Source organism: Canis lupus, chromosome X (genome assembly GCF_048164855.1).
Source record: "Canis lupus baileyi chromosome X, mCanLup2.hap1, whole genome shotgun sequence".
Lineage (NCBI taxonomy): Eukaryota > Metazoa > Chordata > Mammalia > Carnivora > Canidae > Canis > Canis lupus.
Genome location: NC_132876.1, coordinates 68,404,904 through 68,429,049, shown reverse-complemented (window position 1 = coordinate 68,429,049; position 24,146 = coordinate 68,404,904). Strand labels below are relative to the sequence as shown.

Below are 24,146 nucleotides of genomic sequence, written 5' to 3'. Positions count from 1 at the left end.
CCTTTCCCAACTGAGGTGAGGGAGATGATAGGGATTTGGCCTAACTGTAATGAAGGGCAGGAGAAAGCGCTCTAGCCATCAGGGAGGGCACCAGGGTTTCCATGCCAGCCCCATCTCAGGGTTGCTGTGTGACCTCAGCCATGCCATTATTCACTGATTCAGACAACATTCACAGTGTTCACAAGGTACTAGCGGTAGGGGAGATGGAAGAGGCCAAAGCTATTGAATAGTTACCCCAAATTTAATGCAGCTATGCCTCACACAGGGCCCCACACATAGGTGATCCATAAATATTTGCTGAAGGAATAAATGATGTAGCTTAATCACTGCACATTAGGGCAGGGACTTGTCACTGATGTATCCCGGGTGCCTGTAACAGTGCCAGACACACACAGTAGGCGCTAAATATATTGTCAAGTGAACGATAGAGGAATGCATCCAGTGTTTTGTGAGTGCAGAAGGCACCTACCCCACAAGAGTACCTGATGTTTGAACCAGATCTTGAGGAAGAGTGGATAATAGCTGGGCACACAGGGCCAGAGGAGAGGGTGATACCGGCAGAGGGAAGAGCCTGTGCCAAAGTACAGAGCCCTCAGTGTCCTCACCTGTTCGCACCTTGATTCCATCCTGTAAGAAAAAAAGAACAAGGTTGACCCTGTAGTTGCTCAGATTCCTCTAGTTCTAAGAATCTCTGATCCTAGAAATGAATACATGTACCCAGGTTAGGACCTGACCAGTGCTGAGCAGCTTTGCATTCCAGGAGATCCAGGTTTTGACTTTGGCTTAGCCCAACTTCAGAATAAAGGCTTGGGGATCTTAGGCACCTCTTTTCCATCCCATCTACTCTATCACTTTGGAAATCTCTCTCAAATTCCATACAATCAATTATACCACAAAAGTCAGCACTAATTTGTATATTGCCATGATTTTCCTTTGTATTAATTGGGTTTTTTTAAATAAAGCCTTTGTTAGTTACAGATTTTTTTAAATAAATTTTTATTTATTTATTTACTCATGATAGACAGAGTGACAGAGACACAGGAGGAGGGAGAAGCAGGCTCCATGCCGGGAGCCCGAGGTGGGACTCAATCCCGGGACTCCAGAATCACACCCTGGGCCAAAGGCAGGCGCCAAACCGCTGAGCCACCCAGGGATCCACTAGTTACAGATTTTTAAACTTGTGGTCAACACGGAAAAGTATCATGGAAGAAAATAAAAATCACCCATACTTTTACTACCTGATGTAGTTCCTTGAAGATTTATTAAAATCCACATACGTGGGACACCTGTGTGGCTCAGTAGGGTTGGGCATCAGACACTTGACTGGGGCTCAAGTCATGATCTTGTGGGTTTTGAGATTGAGCCCCACCTAGGGCTCCACATTGTGGGGAGTCTGCTCCTCCCCCCACCTTGTATACTCTTTGTCTCTCTCTCTTTCTTTCAAAAATAAATACATAAATCTTAAAAAGAAATCTGCATACATGTGAACTTGTAAAACTCACTGTCACAGATGGTTGCCCTATGAGTTTTATATTCCCAACAAAGAATGAGCTGGGAACCATCCTCTCTTACCCTCCGTTAGTTGGGTCTCTGATGGGAAGAGATGTTGGCTAGGACCCCAATACTTTAATTCTTTAGCCAACTGTAGATCATCATGTTGCTAAGTCCTCAAAGAACATGCTGCTCAGAGGACTTTTCATTGGGAGGCAGGGCTCTGGACCTGAACCACTATGTGGTTCCCCCTCTAGGTTTGGGCTAGATTATGTGGGAGCCACCAGGCCTCATTCGAGACCAGAGACAGCACTGAGCAGCTTTCTGGAAAGCCTGGGGAGAGGCTGCTTAGGAACTTACTTCCCTACCTGCCTGAAGGGGCCTCCACAAATAAACCCATAACCCTAGCTTGCTCAGTTTCCCTTAGGCCTCCTATGAAGAGCTCCATCCCCAGCACACTGGCCCCCCCTTTCTGTGACCTAGTTCCTTGCTATTCACTGCGTGATCCATGGGCCAACAACGTAGACAAGATCTTTAGATGATGGTTTGTATGGTAACGTTTAAGAAGCAAAGTGCAAATTCTATTTCAGAAGGTCTGGGATGGAGTCTGAAATTCTTCATTTTCTAACATGCTTCTGAGTAACAGAGATACAGCTTCTTCACAGAACACACTCTGAGTTGCAAAGATCTAGGAGCCTCTTTTGCCCTCCCTTGTTCTCCCCGAAGGCGAAGGGGCTGGAGAGGTCTCGAGGATTTTCTAAAGGTTAAAATGTGTAGACCCATGTACCTATACACACACAGAGTTGAGGGCTGCATCATGGGTGCTTCATAAATGTTTGATGAGTGAATCCATGAAGTTAAGGTGTAAAAAGACCTAAAGCTACGCTTGCACTCCTCCAGCCGCTTGCCCATTTCAGCGTCAATATCATCAGCTTCTTGGTCACCAGATGAGATTGGTTCCTTAGCCATTTTCACCCTGGCTCTGCCTTTCCTTTATCACTGCTTCTATTCTCATTCAGACACTTCTCTGGTATCCCCTGCCTTCCTGCCTCTAGTCCCTCCCCCCTCCCCCCCCCAGTATTACTGATAAGACTCTACAGCTACACACTAGGCCTTGGCGAAATAGTTCTAGAATCTTCCTTATCCACTCTGAACCTGCTTTGGCCACCTTGGTGTCTCAGGTCCCTGGAAACTACATCTGGTTTTCCCAACTGTTGCAGCCCTATTTACAGCCTGATACTTTCACTTAATGCCCCCTTTCATCTGAGCTGCAGCCTCCATGACCTGGCCTGCTGTGCCCCTGTACCCAGAAGCTCTTGCATTCCAGCCAGTTTACAGTGCCCCAGGCATCTGCTTGGTCTGCAGGGAAAGTCAAACATGGCAGCCTCATTCCCCCTTCCCGTATTTCTCTGACTTTATATATCTTGTCCTCATAAGTAAGTTCTAAGCACCTGGAGGGCAGGGAAATGTGTCTTATTCCTCTTTATCCCTTGTGGCCCCAGCATCTTCTTGGCATTTGTTCACTCGTTTCTGAAGGACCAAATGTCCACTCTGTGCCAGGTTCCATATCAGGTGTTAGGGCAGCAGAAGTGGAGGCAGACATAGTCTAGTACGTTCCAGCAGATTCCAGGCAACAGGGAAGTCTAATAACATGAGATTGGCAAACCGATTGTGGGCCCAGGCCAGTAGAAATATTTGTGAACGTGGTGGTGAGCAGGCAGGGGCAGCCCATGCCTAGAACAGATAAGGAAAAATTTTGGGTTGACAGCTGCTCAAGGACTACCTTTAGGAGCCTGAGGGAGACATGGGAGAAGGAGACGGAGTATTGTCTGCTCTTTTCAAAATGAGCACACAGAAGAGGAAGTAGCAATTATGGTTCTGGCAAAAACAGTACTTCCAGTTGTTACCTGAAAAAAATAGGATTTTGGGGGGGGAGGAATTCTGAAAGGCAGGTGATGTAATGGGAATGGCACTAAACGTCTTTCTAGAACTCAGATTCTGTGACCCCTTGACCTGGGTCTCAGTGCCAGCCCTCCCTCTTGCGGGCTCTCAGACCTTGGACAGCTGCGTTCACCTATGGCAGCCTCATTTTCTTCCTCTCCGATTTGGCAGGATGTGGAGCAGGGTGGTGTTCAAGGAGCTTGGAGTCTTGAACAGTGAGCTTCCTCTGGGCTGTTGACATTCCTGGCATGCAACAGGAACAGAAGAGTGGATCAGGAAAGCCCAGGCAGCAGAGCAGACTAAAATCGGGGGTGGGGGGTGGAGAATGGAAGGAGAGAGGGCCTGACTTGGGTGCCACATCTGCATGGGGCAAGAATAGCTTTGATCCTCCCCCACCCCGTTCCTGACCCATGATAACTGCAATATGTTAGAGAGACTGCACAGGGGTGCCTGGGTGGCTCAGTGGTTGAACATCTGCCTTCGGCTCAGGTTGTGATCCCAGGGTCCTGGGATTGAGTACCGTATTGGGTTTCCTGCAGGGAGCCTGCTTCTCCCTCTCCCCATGTCTCTGCCTCTCTTTGTGTATCTCATAAATAAATAAATAAATAAAATCTTTAAAAAAAAAAAACTTAAAGAGGCCGCACATTTCCCAAGTCACTCTTTAGCTTGTTACAAGTTTGTAGGCACACTCCAGACTCTTAGGTGGGGAGCCCAGGGTTGTGGCAGAGCCAGTGACTATGGCAGGCGCCTTGGGCAGCTGGGGGAGGGGGGTCAGTGAGTGAAATCTCCTCTACAGGGAAAGGCCTTGGGGGACTCTCCTGAGGTGAAGCCCAAGGGCAGGCAGTCTCTGAAAAGGCCTCAGAAGAGCTGGCCTTGGTACGTGTCTTAAAGGAAACATTTAAAGACCCCAGGTCTCCAAAGAATACAAGTGGCATGGTATCATGCGAGGTGTTGGTTGGAGTCATTTTTGCATTGTAGGGGGACTTCTCTGGTAGTAGGGCTTTGCCCTGGGGGTAGGATCTGCACCCTAATCTGTGGAAGCCCATTTGTAGAAAACAATAAGTGCTACCACTGACAGAGCATCTGCTATGGTCCTAGGTGAAGATCTAAGCACTTGAGGGATACTTTATTAACTCATGCTCAGAGCCACCCTCGTTTCACATAGAAGAAGACAGGCACAGAGAGACTAAGTAGGTTGGCCTATCACACAGCTAAAGAGTAGAGGAGCAGACATCCCTGTCTCCAGAGCAATAAACCCCAGTGCCATTAACAGCATCTGTGACTGCCACTAGTAGAATCACGGCTCTTCATATCACCTTCCACTTGTTGGAGGGATCTCAGAAAATTGTTAATGCTCATCACTACCTCAAAACGAAGGTAGTCATTAGACCCACTGCTAGATCTTGTTATATTGAATGTGTTAATCAAGAAGCACATATGCCTAGATTATAAATTGTGGTTCAGGATCCAGTAATCAGTTTCTTTTGTCATCCTTCACAATGTATTAGATGCATTTAAAAGCATTTTTTTTTTCTGAGAAAGGGTCCATCGGCAGCACTAGGCTGCCAATGGGGGCCACGGCCTGCCCTAGAAGGCTTTTCTGATAGATGGTGGGCTAAATACTTGGGAAGCGGGCGCACAGAGTGCCGCTTAATGCCAGGCATTCCTCCTATATGCTGGTACCACAGCCTCATGACTCTGAGAGTGAGGCGTAATTATTCCACTTGACAAATGAAGAGACCAGGGCTAGAAAGGAGGGAGCCTTGTCTCTACGGGCACCATCAAGTAAGTGGCCCAGCTGAGACATGCATCCAGGTATGTCTGACTAGAGTCCATTAACCCCCGCAGCTCTATTTTCCCTGAAAGATGAGTGCCAGCCCTCAACTACAGTTCCCTCAAATACAGATGACCCCCACCCCTCACTCCAAGACAAAGGACACCTGAATGCACACTAGCAGACACCACTTTTTCAGCCCCAGAGCATCTCCCGACCTTGGGTATGGATTGAGAGCACTTCCGGGGAGAGGGAGAAACATCTGAGAGTAGTACCAGGCTTGATGATTGGCAGCCTGGGGAAGATGGGAAATAATGGCTGACAGCTACCTGCCCAGGTTCAAATCCTAGCTCTGCCCCTTGTACATTCATGAACCAATTGCTCAACTCTTGATGCTTCCGTTTCCCCAACTGTAAAATGAGAATGATAATGGTACCTGCTAAGATGAGAAGGGTCCGAAGGGTGCAGTGAGGTAAGCCAGAAGAAGCCCTACTGTGTCTGACACTCTGTGAACCATTGCCATTATTTTCTCCTGAGAGGGGTGCATGAGGGGAACCCAAGGCTTCTGGAAGAACACTTCAGGAGATGCCAGCCCTTTGACCTTCCCCGTATCTGTTACCTGGCCGCCCTTGCTAGGATTCCCCAGGTGTGATAAGCAGTAGAAGCCCTCATATCTGGGGCTTGCCCCTCTGGCTGCACATTAAAATCACCCACAGAGTTCTCATGATGGCAGTGCCCAGTCCCCACCCCCACCCCCAGACTAACAGGATCTGACTCCAGGGCTGAGGCTCGACTAGCAGCATTTTTTTCCAAAGCTTTCAGGAGATTCTAATGTGGAGACAGCTCAGAACCATGCCCTCAAAAGGAAATGAGGCTGTGTGCTGCTATTTGGGGACAGTGAGGAAGGAAGGAGAGACTTGGAGTCCATGCCCTGCTCTGCACACAGGATGAAAAGGAACAGGAGCTCAGGTGTGGAGAGGAAATGGGTGGCTTTAGGGAGGAAGAGAGGTAGGAGTCTGCAGTTAAGACAGAGCTAAAGCGGAGCCACCAGGGCCAGACCCTGGCTCCAGGCCCTGCCAGGCTGAGGGCCTAGGTGGTTTTCCCACAGAGGAAAATGGGAAATACGGGGGTGAAGGGAAGAGGAGGATGTGGGCACAGCCTCTTTCTGTGCCCTTGAACAGTAGATCATGACGGGTTGTTAACACCTTGCAAGGAGCATGGGAGACAGACTGTTCCTCCTCCTCCCCTGACATATATACACACACAGCAGCTCCCCATCCACCCACTCACAAACTCACGCACAGATTCCACCCCCACTCAACCCAGCAGAAAGTCCCAACTCCAATCTATGTAAATATCTGGCAGCCAGAGCAGAACAGCATGCGTGGAGCCGTAGGTAGCGGGGAGACAGTGAGGAGGGTCAGATTCCAGGTCCCCAAGGGGGCCTTCTGCTGTAACAGAAGACTGCAGGAAGCCTGGAGCTCAGCAGGGCTGTGATTATTATGTTTTCACATGTTGAGAAAGGAAACGGGCAAAGAGGAGGCAAGCCACTTGCTCTCAGTTACATAGGGAGTAGTGGTAGAGGCAGGACTCGAGTCCTGTGCACCTTTTCCCACACTCACCTGCAGACTTCAGCCTTGACCCCTAACCTGCCATTCCTGGGAAACTGCCCCACTTCCCACCATGGCCCTATGTCCCTACCAGGGTCTTTTGAGTCACCCAGCAGAGGTCTTGAGTGGGGTGCTCTGAGAGAATCTCAACTAAACCTCCAGCTCTGAGTCTGAATCAAGAGTGGAGGAGTGGGACATTTGAGGCTTCACAATCGTCTTGCCTTCCCCCTCCCCATCTTTTGTTCTGGGACATATTTTGGCCAGGTGAGATTCTTCTCTCTGCCTCCCCCCCACCACCACCCCAAAGTGGAGACTATGTCTTTAAGAAAGGACAAGTCAGAGCTGTGGGGATCAGTTTCAAGCAGCCCTCAGAAAGCGAATCTGGATTGAGTTTAGGAAGAAAAAAAAAGGGGTTAGCTTTGGTCCTGCCTCCTTTCCTTTCTCTCCTTTGCTCGTCCCTCCTCCGGCCTTAGTGTGGAAACTCTTAAGTTGGCCAGGAGGTTACGGAGCCCAGAGCTTTCCCTACCAGCCTTGTCCGTTCACCTTGTCCCCTCCTCCAGCTCCCAAGCAAGCGATCTGGAGGACTGCTGGGAAAGTGGCTGGAATGACTAGGTACGTGGTCGGGACATTTTAACCTTTGCCCTGTCAGTGAGGTCTGGGGGTCCAATACAGGCCTGGTGGGAAATGGGAGGGGGACACGCAGGATGTCCAAGCACCTTGGTAACTGAGGCAGGGAGAAGGTGGATGGGCTTTGGCCATGTTCCTCTCAGTGACTCCACTAGGGGCTCTGTGTTCAGGTGTCTGTCTGTAGGCTCCAAGAGAGACTTGGTCCATGCAGCCTGGCCCCCCACCACATTTGTGAGTTGCCTACTGGACCCCTGATGGATGGGAGTTTAGGACTGTAATAGTGTTGGGCTTGCTGCTGGAGGATTGGGAGCCAGAGGGGTGCTAGGAACCCCATGAGGAAGGCAGACGGGACGATGTCCAGCCCCAGATGTCTGTCTGTCCAGGACCCTCTGGTAGCACATAACCTCTCAGTCATGTTCAGTGGGGTTCAGTCTGTTTGAGCTGTATTTGCAGAGTGTCAGGAGCCTTGCAAGGTCTTCTTGGGGTTGTTTTCAACTTTCTGGGCTGCCTACAAGCAAGGTTCTTAATTTTTAAAGACTCAGTTTACACTTCAGAGAAAAGGACTGAATGATATTTAGCTGAAAGAAGGAAAACACAAAGAGGTAGAGAAGGCAGACTGGGTGGGTGATAGAGATGTCTGTGAACTCCAGAATGTTTTCCCTGTATATTTGAGGATTCATCCATGAATTTATTTATATATGTATTCAACATGCATCTGTTAAATGCCTATTGGCACCCAGTGCTTATGTGGGGAAACCAGCAACCCAACATGGCAGCTGATCCTCCCACCTGACCTCCTTTTCCAGGTCTCTGTTCCTCCCTTCCCTTGCCCACATCCCAGCCAATTTGAGAGGGGAAGAGGCACTAGCTTCTAGTACACTCAGGTGACCTGATGAGGGCATGATAAGTGCTGACATTGTTGGCAATATAGTGGGTATGTCTCACCTGACAACAGTCCCTCCTGAAAGAGACTTGGGCCTGAGCCCCAAACATGACTTCAACCACTGGTAAGGACTTTGAAGGTCAGGAACCAACAGAGATGCAGAAGGTTATTAGCCCAACCTCTCCCAGGCAGAAGGGGCAGGCCAGGCCTATTTTGGGACATTAGGAGTAGAGGGGGGCTCTGGTGGGGCCTTTAGCACCAAACGTGGGCCAACCATTGGTTGTATTTGCCAAGAGCATCCTAGGACTGTTCTTTGTGACTTCAGTGAGTTGTCATAACTTGAGCAGCAGGCATGCTGGGATCTCAGCCACCTAGGCTGTTGAGGAAGGGGCAAGGTTGGGAATACTGGTTCTTGGGTGGTCCTTTGGGTGTAGAAGGCTTAGGCATGACATAGACTCATGTGTGTGTGTGTGTCTGTCTGTGTGTGTGTCTGTGTGCGTGTGTGTGTGTGTGTGTGATAGGAAGTAGACCCTATGGAAAAAAGCCTGGCAGAAGCCAAGTGGGAAGTATAACCCTATCCTAGTAGGCTTGTGCTTCAGGCCTGGACTCATAAGTGGCAGGTTGCATAAGGGCCAGTGAATACAGTGAAGATGCAGTGAGATCAATGCCAGGGCCTGCTCACCCTGCCTGGGCAAAAATGGGAGGGGATTGAGTGGATGCGTGACCTTCATGACTCTAGTTGAAAGGGGCTGAATGGGACTGCCAGGAGCTACCACCACCCTACTTAAAAACAAAGCCTCACAGCATATCTGTCTACACTGCACTCTGGGAATTTGGGGCTTGAGCTAGGCTTATCTGAGGGATTATTTCTGAGCCTGGAAGGGAGATGGGGAACAGACTGTGCTTTCTCAAGACTCTGATGTTGACACTGGGCAAACTTGTCCTTGTTCACCCTTCAAATCCCATCCCGGCTGCTCCTGCCTCCCCATGAAGGGCTGGCACAGAGCCAGACCTCCTATTCCTGCATGTAGACCCTCTCCCTGTCCTGAGTGGTGCCCACTTCCCGGTTCACAGGCTCTGTCTGCAAGCTCCCATCATCCCTTCCCAGAGTAAAGCAACTGCCCCTAGCAAGTTGTTCCTCAGGTTTGCTGAGAGGAAAGGGGGCAGGGAAAGCACAGGGATTGCATCAGAAAGGTTAAATGCCAGCCAGCATTCTAGAGATAAAAGAGGGAGCTGGGCCTTCCCATCTAGGGCAACTTCATGGAAGAAACTTGGGAAAGGTGGTTTCCTCTCCCCAGTGAGGGTGTGTTTTTGAGAAGTGCTTAGGGTGCATTTTTGAGAAGTGCTTAGCTTCCTCTCCATTTTCTCTAAAAGTCTGATCATCTGAAGGGGGCAGGTTTTTTGTACTATATTCTTTTAAAGTGGAGAAAATCTCCCCTGAAATGTAAAGTTGAGTGAATCCAGTAAAAAGATCCAAGTGAATGAGGCTTCTGCCCAAGTATGGGAAAATATCCATCCATCTCTCCACTTAATTAGAAAAATGATCTGCCGAGTAGTGAGTCATGCTGCCCGTTAGCAAACAGCACCGTCTCTAGCCACAGAGCCAGGAATAACATAGGTGAGAGATGACAGCAGCAGTAACAAAGAAAAGATGCAGAGGGATTCGGATTCCTGATGCCAGCTGCTGTTTGGACCCCCTTTGCCCCCTCCTGCGTAGTAGATAATGCACTGAACAGAGCTGCGTCATCTGTGACACAGATCAATATGGCTGGGGGCTCATCCTGCATCTTGATAAGTGGGGTCTCCACAGGGGGCATCCAGGATCAATTTACAGCTCTTTGCATAGTCCGGGAGTTCATTTTTATTGAGGAAAACATACATGCCATAAATTGCATAAAGCACACTAGTTATAAATGTACAGCTTGGTAAATTTCTTCATATGCACACGACTGTGTGTAACCACCACCCCGGATCAACATATAGAACATTTGAGGCACCGCAGAAGGCTCACTTTTGCCCCTTCCTCTTGGGGCTTCTTTACATGTCCCAAAGTGCTGCAACCAAATGTTTGTAATCAGTGGTGTGCCGATAAATGTTTAACAACCAGTTCTGATGTGTGTAATGTGGGTGCTCTGCTATGTAGCATTTGCCAATTTTTGTGGCATAAATATTCCTACCATGGCTGATTTCAAGCTACAAACAGTTTAACAACTGGCTTGCAAAAATTCTGAAAATAGAACAATTGGCTCTGCTGAGGTAGGACAAACTGGTGGTTGTGATGGAGTATCAAAGACAGCCAAGTCCACCAATCTACCCAGCCCAGGCCAATGGAGTGCTGATAAGGGATGCACTCTCAAATATTCCCAGGTCCAGCCCCCTTAGTGAGGAAAGAATTGTTCACAGGATTGAACGTGATCTTTACTTTCTTTTCTTTTTTTAGATTTTATTTATTCATTCATGAGAGACACAGAGAGAGGTAGAGACATAGGCAGAGGGAGAAGCAGGCTCCCCGTGGGAGGCTCAATCCCAGGACTCCAGGATCACAACCTGAGCCAAAGGCAGATGGTCAACCACTGAGCCAACCAGGTGCCCCTGATCTTTACTTCCTTTTTTTTTCTTTTTTATTTTTTATTGGTGTTCAATTTACCAACATACAGAATAACCCCCAGTGCCCGTCACCCATTCACTCCCACCCCCCACCCTCCTCCCCTTCCACCACCCCTAGTTCGTTTCCCAGAGTTAGGAGTCTTTACGTTCTGTCTCCCTTTCTGATATTTCCCACACATTTCTTCTCCCTTCCCTTCTATTCCCTTTCACTATTATTTGTTCCTGCACCAGACATCATTGTGTCCCTACATCATGGCAAGCTCTAGGGTCACAAACACGTGTAAACCACAGTTCTATCTCTCTAGGAGTTTACATAACTTAACGCTTGGAGGGAGAGGCAGACCTATGGCAATATATATGCAAAAGGGGCTCTAAATGCTGGTGAAGGAGACTATATAGGGCTTTTTTGAGAGCACCAAAGAGGGATCATTTCTGCCTAAAAACCTGAAATGCATTTCCTTTTTGTTACTAAGTTTGTGATTTTAATTCCAGTATTTGAAATGCATTTGTTACCCCACTTTACTTTCAGAAGTGTTTTGGGGTTGAGGCGAAGAGCGTTCAGACTCCTACACATCTGTCTTGGATCCTCATTCCACATCTTCAGTGCTGTGTGATCTAGGGAAGGTCACTTTACCTCTCTGAGCCTCAGAACCCTCACCTGTACAATGGGGGTAATACCAGTACCTGCCTTACATTGTTATTTTGAGGATTAAATGAGATAATCCATGCATGGCACTTAGCACACACATAAGCACTTTCTAATTATCAGCTTCAATCAGGAATTATTAGCTACTAACTTGGGCAAGCCCTGAATCCAAGTCTCATTGTCTTCATCATGAAATGAAAATAAAATGCCAACCTTGTCAGGGTTGTCTTGAAAGTAAATACAATCATGTACATGACCTGTCTGGCCCAGAGCAAGTTCTCAGCAAACGCTGGTTTTCCTCCCTTCCCTGTTCCCATATAGTGGCTTACAGCCTCTCCTGAAAAAGCCCAGCTCGGACATTTTAGGAAATAAATACATCAAATACATAAACCAACCTACTAAAAACAAAAAAACAAAAAAACTCTTTATTTTGAAATAATTACAGATTCACAGGAAGTTCCAAAAAAATATTACAGGGGGTCTGTGACCCTTCACCCAGTGTTCCCCAACGTTGACATCTTACATAATTATAGAAGAGTATCAAAAGCAGGAAATTGATATTGGTACAATCCACAGAGCTGATTCAGATTTCACAGTGCATTCGGTATATGAGTGAGTGTATGTATTGTATGTATGCAATTTTATCACATGTGTAGATTTGTATAACCATCCCCACAATCGAGATGCAGAACTGTTTGCTCACCACTGAAGATCTCCCTGGTGCTACCACTTGGTATTCACACCCACTACCTGCATTTCACCCCAGCAATCAAGAGTCTATTCTCCAAGAGTATAGTATAGTTTTATTATTTCAACAATGTTATATGGAGGAATTCATATCTTATGTAACCTCTCAATATTAGCTTTTCTCATCAAGCATAATTTTCTTGAGACCCTTGCAAGTTGTTCTATCAGTTTACTCCTTCTCTTTGCTGAGTAGTATTCCATGCTCGTTTGACCATTCACCTGTTGGAGGACATCTGGGTTGTTTCCAGTTTGGTGCTGTTATGAGTAAAGCTTCTATGAACATCTATGTAATAGGTTTGTCTGTGAACATAAATTTTCATTTGTCTGGAATAAATGCTCAAGTGCAATTGCCAAGTTGCATGGTAATCACATGCTTAATTTTTAAAGAAATTGTCAGACTATTTACCAGGATGGCTGTACCATTTCACATTCCCACCAGCAATGCATGAGTGATCCAGTTTCGCAGCATCCTTACAAGCATTTGGTGTGGTCACTATGGGTTGTTTTTTTTTTTTCTTTTCTTTTCTTTTTTTTAAGTTTAGCCATTCTGATAGGTGTGGTGATACTGCACTGTGGTCTTAACTTACATTTCCCTAATGACTACCGATGTTGACCATCTTTTCGTGTGCTTATTTGCCATCTGTATATCCTCCTCAGTGAAATGTCTGTTCATGGCCTTTGTTTTTTTAATTGGATTGTTCATTTTTCTGCTGTTGAGTTTTGAAAGTGCTTTATGTATTCTAGATACTAGTCCTTTGTTGATTATGTGGTTTACAAATACTTTCCAACACTCTGCAGCTTTTATTTTCATGGGATTTTGCAAAGCAAAACATTTTAACTTTGATGAGGTTGAGTTTACCAATTTTTCATTTTGTGGCTTGTCCTTCCAGCAGCAAATCCAAGAACCCTTTGTCTCACCTTAGATTTTCTCTAACCCACTTTTAGTTAATTTATTCTTTGTGAGGTGTGAGGTTTAGCCTTTATTGTTTGTTTTTTGCTTGTTTTGTTTTGTTTTGTTTTTTTGCCTGTGGGTGTCAATCCCTTCAGTACCCTTTGTTGAAAGGGCTACCTCCCTTTATTGAATTATTTTTGCACCTTTGTCAAGATCAATTGGGTGTAATTTGTGGGTCTATTAATGGGTTCTCTATTTTGAGCCATTGATCTGTATACTGACTTCAGAAATGAGTTGGGGGAGTGTTCTCTCCTTTTCTGTCTTCTGTAAAAAGCTGTGTAAAATTGGTGTTAATTTTTCTTTAAGTGTTTGGTAGAATTCTCAGTGAAACCACCTTGGCTTGGAGATTTCTTTTCCAGTAGCTTTTCAAATTTTGAATTCAATTTTTTAAATCCTAGGACTATTCAGGTGATCCATTTCTTGATTGAGCTTTGGTAGTTTGTGGTTCTGAGATATTGGTCCATTTCTTCTAAGTTGTTGAATTTTTTTAAAGATTTATTTATTTATTTATTTATTTATGAGAGAGAGAGAGAGAGAGCCAAAGACACAGGAGGAGGGAGAAGCAGGCTCCATGCCGGGAGCCTGATGTGGGACTCGATCCCAGGACTCCAGGATCGCGCCCTGGGCCAAAGGCAGGCACTAAACTGCTGAGCCACCCAGGGATCCCCTAAGTTGTTGAATTTAAGAGTGTAAAGTAGCTAATAATATTTGCTTATTCTCTGTTTAATGGTCTTAGGATCTGTAGTGATATCCCTGTTTTATTCATTATATTGATGATTTGTCTCTTCTCTCTTTTTACTTTTGTTAATCTTGCTAGAGGTTTATCAGTTTTGTTGATTTTTTTTTTGAGAGCCAGGTTTTTGTTTCATTGATTTTGCTCAGTCACTTTTTCATTTTCAATTTCATTGATTTCTGCTCTTATCTTTATTTTTCCCTTAATCTTCTTGCTTTGGGTCTGTTTTTCTCTTCTATTTTCTTGGGGGAAGGAACCTCCAAATTATGGATCTAAGGCCTTTCCACTTTTCTGATGTAAGCATTTAGTGCCATAAATTTTCTAAGTACTGTTTCAGATCCCAGAAGTTTAGATGTGCTGTATTTTAATTTTTACTCAGTTCAATGTATTTTAAATTTTTCTTTGAGACTTCCTCTTTGACCCATGATTGTTTAGAACTGTGTTGTTTCATTTCCATGTGCTTGGAGATGTCCCTGTTGTCTCTTTTAAATTGATTTTTAGTTCGATTCCATTATAGTCAGAAAATACAACATGATTTCAAATATTTTTCATGTATTGAGGTTTGTTTATAGTCAAGGATATGGTTTACCTTAATGAATGTTCCATAAATGCTTGAGAAAAATGTGTACTCTATTCTTATTGGATAGAGTGTTCTAAGAATGTCAGATCCTATGGGTTGATTATGTTGTTGCATTCTTCTGATTTTCTGTCTAGTAGGTCTATCAGTTATTGCAAGTGTAATGTTTAAGTCCCCAGCTATAACTGTAGATTCACCTATATCTACTCTTAGCTCTGTTAGCTTTTGCTCCTTGTATTTTGCAGCTCTATTATTTGTTATATCCACATTTAGGATTGCTATCTTCCTGGTGGATTTATTTAAGCCTTTATATTGTTACATTTGAAGTGAGTTTCTTGTGGACAACATATAATCAGGTTGTGTTTTTTAGTGCATTCTGCTAAACTCTTTCAGTTTGGATATATAGACCGTTTACATTTAATGTAATTATTGATCTATTAGGGCTTAAGTTTGCCACTTTATTTTTTTAAGGTTTAAGATTCTCTTATTTTTTTAAAGATTTTATTTATTTGAGAGAGATTGAGTGTGAATGAGTATGAGCATGGGGAGGGGAAGAGGGAGATGGAGAGAGAGAACCTCAAGCAGCATAGGACTCATATTTTCAGATGCAGGGTATGAGAGTGGGGCCTGGGAACCTGGGATCTAATCACACTTCTTGTCTTTAGATAAGTCACTTCACCAGTCTGAGCCTTAAGTGCCAGGGTCATACGAAGCTTTAAATGATTTATGGTCTGTGAGAGACCTGTGATAGAGACCCCCCCCCCCAGTCTCATGTCTGTTGCAGCAGGCCCTCAACAAAGGAGTGTGTACAAAAGGATGAGGCAGGGGCAGCCTGAGACCCTTTGTTGCCCTGAATTTTCAAAATTGTAAAGTCTTTCAAACATAGAGCAAAGTAGGGGGATAAATGTCAAATCTTAACATTTTGCCACATTTGCTTCAGATTTTGGCTAAGGAACAGCTTATTAGAAGCCAGCTGTGAGCTCCACCCCATCCTAGCCTAGAAGCCAGTATCTCTGTTTCTAATTCCCATGTGTGCATTTATACTTTTGCCACATATGTATTCACCCATAAACTACATATATTATCTTGCATGTTTTTAAACTTTATGTAATTGGCATCATACTGTGCATGCATATTCTTCTGTAACTTGCTTTTTCTAACATTGTGCTCTTGAGGTTAATCCATGCAGATAAAGGAGTTATAATTTGTTAATTTTATTGCTGTATACTGTTCCACACAATGGCTGCACCTCAATTTATGCATCCATTCTCCAGTTTTTAGATATTTGTATTTCTTGTCATTTTTCACCGTTTATAAACAGTGTTCCTATGAAACATCTTTTGAAACATTCAAAAAAGGCTACAACTTCAAGTTAAGTCCAGGTCAGTGGCAGATACACTTACAATCAATAATCCTATTGTGGTGTCTGTGGGAAATCTCAGAAAGCTTGGTTAACCACAGTCTGGCCCTCTTTGGTTAGGTGGGAACTGGTTGCACCAGGTCAGCTGGGTGCTGTGTGAAGTGGTTGTGGGTATTCAGGACTCCATGAGAACCTACCACCCCTCACCCCACCACCACATTTTAGAAATACACACGCATCTTCTCCATTCATTTACAATCCTATGGCCTTCCTCTCATCGTTTCCCCATCACTTTCATGCCCATCCCCTTCAGTGTATAACACACAGTCAGTGTCCCTTCCTCTGCCATTCTTCACTTGTTAGCCTGCAGTCCTATGGCCCCAGCGGAGGGAAAGAACCCTAGTGTTTATTGAGCTTCTGCTCCATATACACTAACACCAGGTGAAGTGCTTTTAGGTTACCCACCCAGCCTTCTAAGCAGTGGTTACCATTTCCATTACATAGATGAAGAAACGACAACCCAAAATGGGTTAAGAGAGTACAGCGTTCATACCTATGGCGTGTGCGGCCACCATGGGATGGGGGTTGGGGCAGGGCAGGGCTCTCCTGGAAGAAGTACGCTAAGCTCTCTTTGTAGGTTTTGTTGAGCATTCTAGAACAGGCTTCTTCCTTTTAGGGTATGTACCTTAATCTTCCCTTGAGAGGGTATCCCAAGGAATCAGAACTGGATAGGAACACAGATCATACGTATGTAGTTCCACATTTCATTGAACATACCCACTCATGCTCACACAACCACATACTCTTTTACTAACCCAGACTGACACAGGGCCCAAAAAAACACATATTAACCAGCTGCAGCATGTCACCTGGTACCTTGTTTACCTTCTCATACCTATTCTGTAATGAAGTAGTATCATTCCCATGGTTTTTCCTGGTTTAGGTGTTGAACCGCAGGGAGGTTAAGTCACTTGCTGAAGGTCCCAGACCTAAGATGTGCTGGAGGCAGTATTCTAGACCAGAGTGATGTGGGGTGGCCCCTGAAGCACTCCAACCCCAAATAAAGTTCAAGTGCCATGCTCCTTGGTCAGTGGACTCCAGTCTTTTTGTCCATGAGCCCCCGGAGTGTGCCAGGCTCTGCACCAAGCTCTTGGTGCCAAATGAGATTGACTGCACATAGCTATTGCTTCAGGGAACTACTCTGGTGCCACCCAACTTGTCTCTGATCCCATCAAGGGATAGTCATTATCTGTACTGAGTGAACACTTTATAATTCCCTTTTTATCTCTTTAACCAGTTATCATTTATTTAACAAGCATTTGAGTGTTTGCTCTGTGCCAAATCTGTACGAGGTGCTGGTGATTCAAGGATAAGGAGGACCCACTCCCCGCTCTTGAGGAACACACGGTTCAGCAGCAGGAACAGATCATTATAAACCAATAGATACATAATAATGATGGAGCATTGGACTGGATGCAACAAGAATCTAGAGGAGGAAATCCCCAACTCTGCTTGTATGAGTCTTTACTGGGGAGATGAAGCTTCATTTGGATCTTAAAGGATGGGTACCCATTTCTAGGTAGGCTGTGGGTGGCATGGCATAGAGGTTAGAACAAAGGCAAACATGGAGATGTGTTTTGGAAATAGTTAAATAGCTGGATATGTAGATCAGGGATTTCAACCGAAAATGCTGAGAGGGCTCAGGAAGTTAATATAAGTGAGAGAAGCAGGTCATGTACAGAGACAAGTTCAAGCATGGTAAGTGGTCCTGCATGCCTGAAACATCATAAGGAGATGTGTGGACTGTGGGAAATGGGGCAATTTGCACCCCGTCTAAGGGGACAGCTGCTTCTCAGCTGTTCTGTTCATTCTCATCTAGAATTACTGACCCAGGTTGCCATGTTTTCCCATTTTTTGAGATGCCAAAAACTCATGTTTGGTTTCTTGCTTTTTAAAGTTTTTTAATTTATTTATTTGACAGAGGGAGAGGTAGCAAGAGAGAGAGAGAAAGAGAGTGCAAGCAGTGGGGAGAGGGAGAAGCAGACTCTCAGCTGAGCTGGGAGCCCGACCTGGGGCTTGATCTCAGGACTCTGAGATCATGACCTGAGCTAAAAGCAGACACTTAACCACTGAGCCACACAGGCACCCCCATACTTGGTTTCAATATAAAATAGTGTCACTTTTGGGGTACCTGGGCAGCTCAGTCAGTTAAACATCTGGCTCTGGATTTTGGCTTATGTCATGATTTCAGGTAGGATTGAGCCCTGTGTTGGGCTTCAAGCTCCACGTGAAGTCTGCTTGAAATTCCCTCTCCTTCTCCCTCTGCCCATCCCCTGGCACTCACTTGCTCTCTCTTTCTCTCTCTCTCTTAAATAAATAAATAAATAAATAAATAAATAAACAAACAAACAAACAAATAAATAAATAAAATCACTTTTCACCATTGACAGCGATTTTAAATTTGTGAGCTACATCATCCGAACATGTCTACCAGCCACTCCTTTGTGGCCTCTGGCATGACTCTAACCTGAATAACAGAGGGAACAGGAAAGAAACAGTAGGGCCCTGCCCTTCCACAAGTAACCCGACTCCTGAGTGATTCAGAAATATATGCACCTGACTTTCAAAATCATCTTTAAAACAGAAGACAGCACAGACAAGTTCCAATAAGTTGAAGAAGAAAAAGGGGGGTGGGGGTAGCAGGATTTCATGTCGCCTCCCTTCTTCCCTTTATGGGTTGAAACATTCAGCATCTGGCTTATGTACTCATCTGATTCTGGCCCTCACCTCTTGATTCTCAGCAGGCTAGGGGTGGGGATGGGATGAAAAACAAAAGGGAAAAAAAAAAAAAAAAAAAAAAAGAAAAACAAAAGGAGTACAAGAAGGGCGAGGCAAGGACGGCCTCTGAGAAGCTTCCCATGCAGGATGCTGCCAGCCTTCTCTTTCCCTGTCTCCCCTTGGCTCTGGACTTCCCTACCAGGGCCTGCCAGCCCTGACCCAAACAGCTGCCACAGATCTCAAGTGCTTTCTTTCAGGCAAGAGGGGGGAGACTGGCCTGGGGTGGAGACTGGAAGACTCTGGAGGCCTTGCCTGGAGACAAAGGCCTTGCAGGCATCACAGATGAAGCCATCCCCTCGGCCCCTGCCCCTGTGCATTCTACTCTTCCCTCCAATCTCTCCAGTCCCTAGTCTCTGTGATTTCAGCAGGAAAACATCTAGAGTATGTTCAAACCACACAGTCTGGCAGAGTGAGCTAGTCTTTGAAACGGAAGCCTGAAGCTTCACTTACTGGGCTCCAAGCTTGTGTGGTGATACAGTGGCAGGCAGCCCAGACTGCTGTTTCTGTGGAAAGTTGGTGGCTTCACTTCACCCCCAATAGGGGTCCAGGAGAGGACTATCACTGACTGACTTCCTGGCCTCACTGTTTCTCCATGCCCTGCTTTGCCCCTCATCTACTTCCTCCCCAAGAGCAGGGCTCAAATATTCTATTCTCTTTGTCTGTGGTCCTCACTCCCAACCACCTCTTCAGGCCAGTATGAACCTGGAGTGTTAGGGCCAGACTGGAGTGTGGTGTCCTGGAGCTGGAAAGGTCCAGTTCCTAACCTGGACCACACCTGTTAATAAGCAGTAATGAGAGGAGCCAGTGGGGAAGACTTAAGAGGCAGGATCTTGGAAAGAGGCTGAAAGTCAAAGCTGAGCAGCGTGTCTGACCAAGACAGTCCCTGAGCTAAAAGGAGGACTTTCAAATGTAGCTTGGGCCCTAGGTTGAGTGAATAAGGAGCCTGTGGCCTAGGTTGAAGATGTGGACCTATTGTGAGCCCAGTGCATTGTAGGTGCTTTATGTAAACGAATGGACAAATGGACAAAGCAGTTGTAGGCATGTCATTCAGGGCTCTCACAGACCCAAGTCAGGTGGCTCCTGTTCAGAACTGTTTGGTTACCCTCTCTGCTCATGCATGTTCTGTGGCTGACCCGGACTAGGTGTGCAGAGTGGTGAGGTGCAGGATAGAGAGTTGGGCTCGGTGCTGCCACCAGGTGCCCACAGTCAAGCCGAGGGAGATAGGCATGCACACACACAACCACAACCCATTTCCCGACTCCAGCAATTCTCGAGCCCAGCAGACTTAATACCCTTTTACCCTTAATACCCAGTTCACTAAGGGAATAGAAGGGAAGGGAGAAGAAATGGGTAGGAAATATCAGAAAGGGAGACAGAACATAAAGACTCCTAACTCTGGGAAACGAACTAGGGGTGGTGGAAGGGGAAGAGGTTGGGGGGTGGGGGTGAATGGGTGACGGGCACTGAGGGGAGCACTTGACGGGATGAGCACTGGGTGTTATTCTGTATGTTGGCAAATTGAACACCAATAAATAATAAATTTATTATTAAAAAAAATACCCAGTTCACTGTCACTTCATTTACTCTCCTAAAAAGAATTTCCTAGAAAATGTCATCCTCCTACACACGTAACGACACCCTGAAGACATTCCTTGAGGTCTCTAAAAATTTAACCAGGTTGCATATCGCACGTGAATATCAATCCTGCACCAAATTTTATTAATGATATTAATAGATGCTATGTATTGAGAATGATCTGTGTTCCCAGGCAGTCGCTATGTACCATTTGTAATCTGTGTGCTAACTCGGTGGAGTAGACAGTTTTACTGTCCCCTGTTTTATACCTGAAGAAGCTGGGGAATGAAAAGTTTCCTGATGAAATTGCCCAAAGTCACCCAGGAACTGGCAAAGCTGGTATTTGACTCTAGGCAATATGGCCTCAGGCCTGTGCTCTTTATTTTTTAAGATTTTACTTATTTATTCGTGAGAGACATAGAGAGGCAGCGACATAGGCAGAGGTAGAAGCAGGCTCCCCGCAGTGAGTCAGACTTGGGACTTGATCCCCCAACCCCAGGATCGTGACCTGGGCCAAAGGCAGACGCTCAACCACTGAGCCACCCAGATCCCCCTCAGACCTGTGCTCTTTCTGTTACATTCTGCTCCCTTAGAAACAGCCTCTTCAAGGCCCTGATCCACATTTCAGCACCCTTTACTCTGGTTTTCCCTTTTCTGGGAGGCCGCTATGCATCAGACTCTCCAAAACCCCCTCTTGAACAGTTGGTCTCTGTGCCTCTTGGGCCACACACAGTTGATTATTTTAGCCAAGGTTTACTCCATCTCACCTGGGGCCTGTATTCCTCAGCCCTTGTCCTTGCCCACTCCAGGCAAATGGAACCCCACATTTTAGGTGAGATCTTTCCTGGAAAGGAGTGGAGAGTCCGTAAGCACGAAATAAACTGACCACACTGTGAGGCGACCAGGTTAGTCCTACACTTGAATTGAGTGCACAGATTTGTCCTGCCAGCACTTACTGGGCCCTCCTTTATGTCACACACGCCTTGTGTGGTGACGGGGATGCAGAGATCAATGGGGCAGAGTCCCTGTCTTTTAGGAGCTACCAGGTGTGTTGGGAGGGATGCAGAGAGTCAGTTCCGGGGGAGCTTGGCCAGTACCATTGTCATGGAAGAGAAGACGTGGAGCTGAGGGAACAGAGGTCAATTTTAGGCCCAACAGACTGGCACTTCCAGGCTTCTGGAACAGTGGGGATAGTGAGTGCAAATCAGGAATCCAAAGAATTGGAAGCAGGTGTCTGGGACCAACATGGTAGCAGTGAAGGACCTTGCAGCTTTTTGGATTCTCACATGCTTGGGGCTCATCCGACACAACCAGAGACCAGACTTTGGGACAGCAGGGTGACTTCAGATTCCTCCTAGCTTTGGAAATCTTCCCAGGTGAGTGGAAGGGAAGGTGCTGCTTCCAGAACAAGAACTCGAGCTCCTGTCAGCATGAACATCAACCGGCAGCCTTGTCAGGGTGTCCCTCCCACTCACCCCTCAGCATTGTTTGAGCCCCCACAGTACTCGAGAGATTGCATAAGGGAAGAGTGACCCATGGAAATTTCTTAAATGATGTGGTGGCTGTAGAACATTCTGGAAGCTCCCATGTAGAGAATGGAGCCATCAGGGTCCAAGTTGCTACTGGGCAGCAGGGCCAGGGACAACCAAGACCCAGCAACCTTCCCAGCTTCTAGCACACAGCAGTTGCTAAAATTAAAGAACAGTTCAGTCAGGGCATGAAAAGCAGTGTGACTACAGTGCCTCAGGGACATGGGGAAAACTCAAGGCAAATTGGGTACAGATGGCACTATCTGGGAAACGCAGGGAGCAGGGTGCAGTAGTGGTCCTTGGAGTGGGAATCTCGTTTGCCCATCCCACAAGCCAACCCACGAAGGCCAAGGAGTCTATGCAGAGATACAACATTAAGGGAAGGGAGGGCCTGGCAGGAGCCAGACCTACCATCTGGGTCCCCAGCAACCAGCTGAGGCTCAGAACTGGGTGGGGTGCAGGTCCCTCGTGGGGTGAGGCTGTTGGAAGGAGCAAGGACAGTGGCCTCAGACACGATGGATGGTGAGGAAAACCAGCCCCTCACAGTGGGAAGGTGGGAGGCCCCTGTGGCCTCTGGGGCTCAGCTCACTCCCAGCCTCAGATGCGGTGCCCAGGTCAGCACACACTATTTGCAGTGCCCTCTCAAATCATTTGCTGAGGAGGGAACCCCTAGTGCCCTATCAGGCTGGGTTCACACAGGTTCCAGAGCTAGGCCAGGGTGAGCAGGCAGAATGTTTTTGACCATCTTTGCTGATTGTGACCGGCCTGAGACAGGCATGGACTGACATATAAATGGGTTGCCCTTCATTCAGGGGTTTAAGATGACCTGTGTGCCTTTTCATATCATGTACAGACTACAATTTGTACTTGGGCAGACCTGGCAAAAAGGAAAGTCTGCTGAAAACTGCTTTAGAGGTGGTATATATATATATATATATATATATATATATATATATATATATATATATACTTACCAGTGGTAAAGGCCTTGGTGGGAGTTCCCTCAGTTTTCCTAAGGCCCCTCCATGGACTGGTATAAGCCCCTAAACAAAGCTGCAGATCCTCCCCCTCCCCAGTTCAGGGAGACAGTTTCACAGTCCAAGCCAATGAAAACCAAGGCTGCCTCATGGAAACAGAGGGGCTCACTCCCCATTGGTCCTTGCATGTTACTAAGCACTTTCATTGGTCCATTTTCCCTAACTCCCTGGTCCCTTCATTCCTAACCTTTTAAGGTTTGGAGTTTCTTTGCTCCTAGGCCTACCCACAGCCCCAACTGATAGGTAAAAGACAAGAGTCTTTTAGACAACACCAGGGAGCCTATCTTCCTGGAAAAGTATTGAATGGCCCTCGACTGTCAGAAATCATCCCTAAGATTCCAATAGCAATAAGGCAACTCCATATACCTAGAAGAGGCATTTGACCAGGCCAAGTGTTGGAAATGGCCGAAGGCTTGTGCTGTCCATTTCCTACATCTTTAAACAAAGAGAAAAATACTTCTGTGCCTCCCAAAGGCTGATATGAGAATGTACTAATCAGAGTGATCACTATGCACTTTGCCAATATAAAATTGAGCTGGCGATGCTCATTATCATCAAAGAATTTGGCCCATTTCCTCTTCTTCCTGTGGTTATGAATGCAGAAAGCTTATTAAAGTTGAGAGTCTGGTGGCATTGATAAATGGGCCCTGCCATCTGGATTCTGGCTCCCAAACCCTGAACCGAGGAGTATGCTGTCTCCTCTGGAGATATTTCAAGAACAGACACAGCAGAGGACGTTCAGGAGTCACTTTTGTCCTGTGTTCCTGCCTCTCAGTGTCTTTACATTGTTGGCAAAGCCCCCATTGCTGGCTCAGGGCACAATTCAGATGCAACAAATAAAGGAGTTCCCCTGAGCCAGAGACTGGTTTAGCTTCTCTGGCACCTCTTTTTTCATGTAAGCCCCCAAACAATATTACCAATCTGGTATTACTATTATCATCATTGGGGTTGTACTGATGGGAAGACCAAGGTTCAGAGAGGTCAAGTGACTTCTCCAAAGTCACACAGCTAATAAGAGGTGCTGCAGGGATGAAAACCCCAGGTTTGTTGAAAATAAATATGCAGTGTGATGTGCGTACACTACAGCTACTGTTCGCCCTGAAGGTGGTGAGATTGAAACGTGGCTGCTCCTTTAGTTCCCTCCCCCTTACACACACATACACACACCCCTCATTTCATCATCTTTTTTCACTTATCATCCGGAAACTGCAGCCAGGCA

The 24,146-nt window shown here is 46.2% G+C and overlaps 1 protein-coding gene across 1 annotated transcript in view; it reads left to right on the top strand.

Annotated features, from left to right (window-relative positions):
- Window positions 1-24,146, top strand: part of NHSL2 (NHS like 2) — a 254,111-nt gene that overhangs the window by 117,632 nt on the left and 112,333 nt on the right. The gene's annotated exons all lie outside the window — the stretch shown is intronic.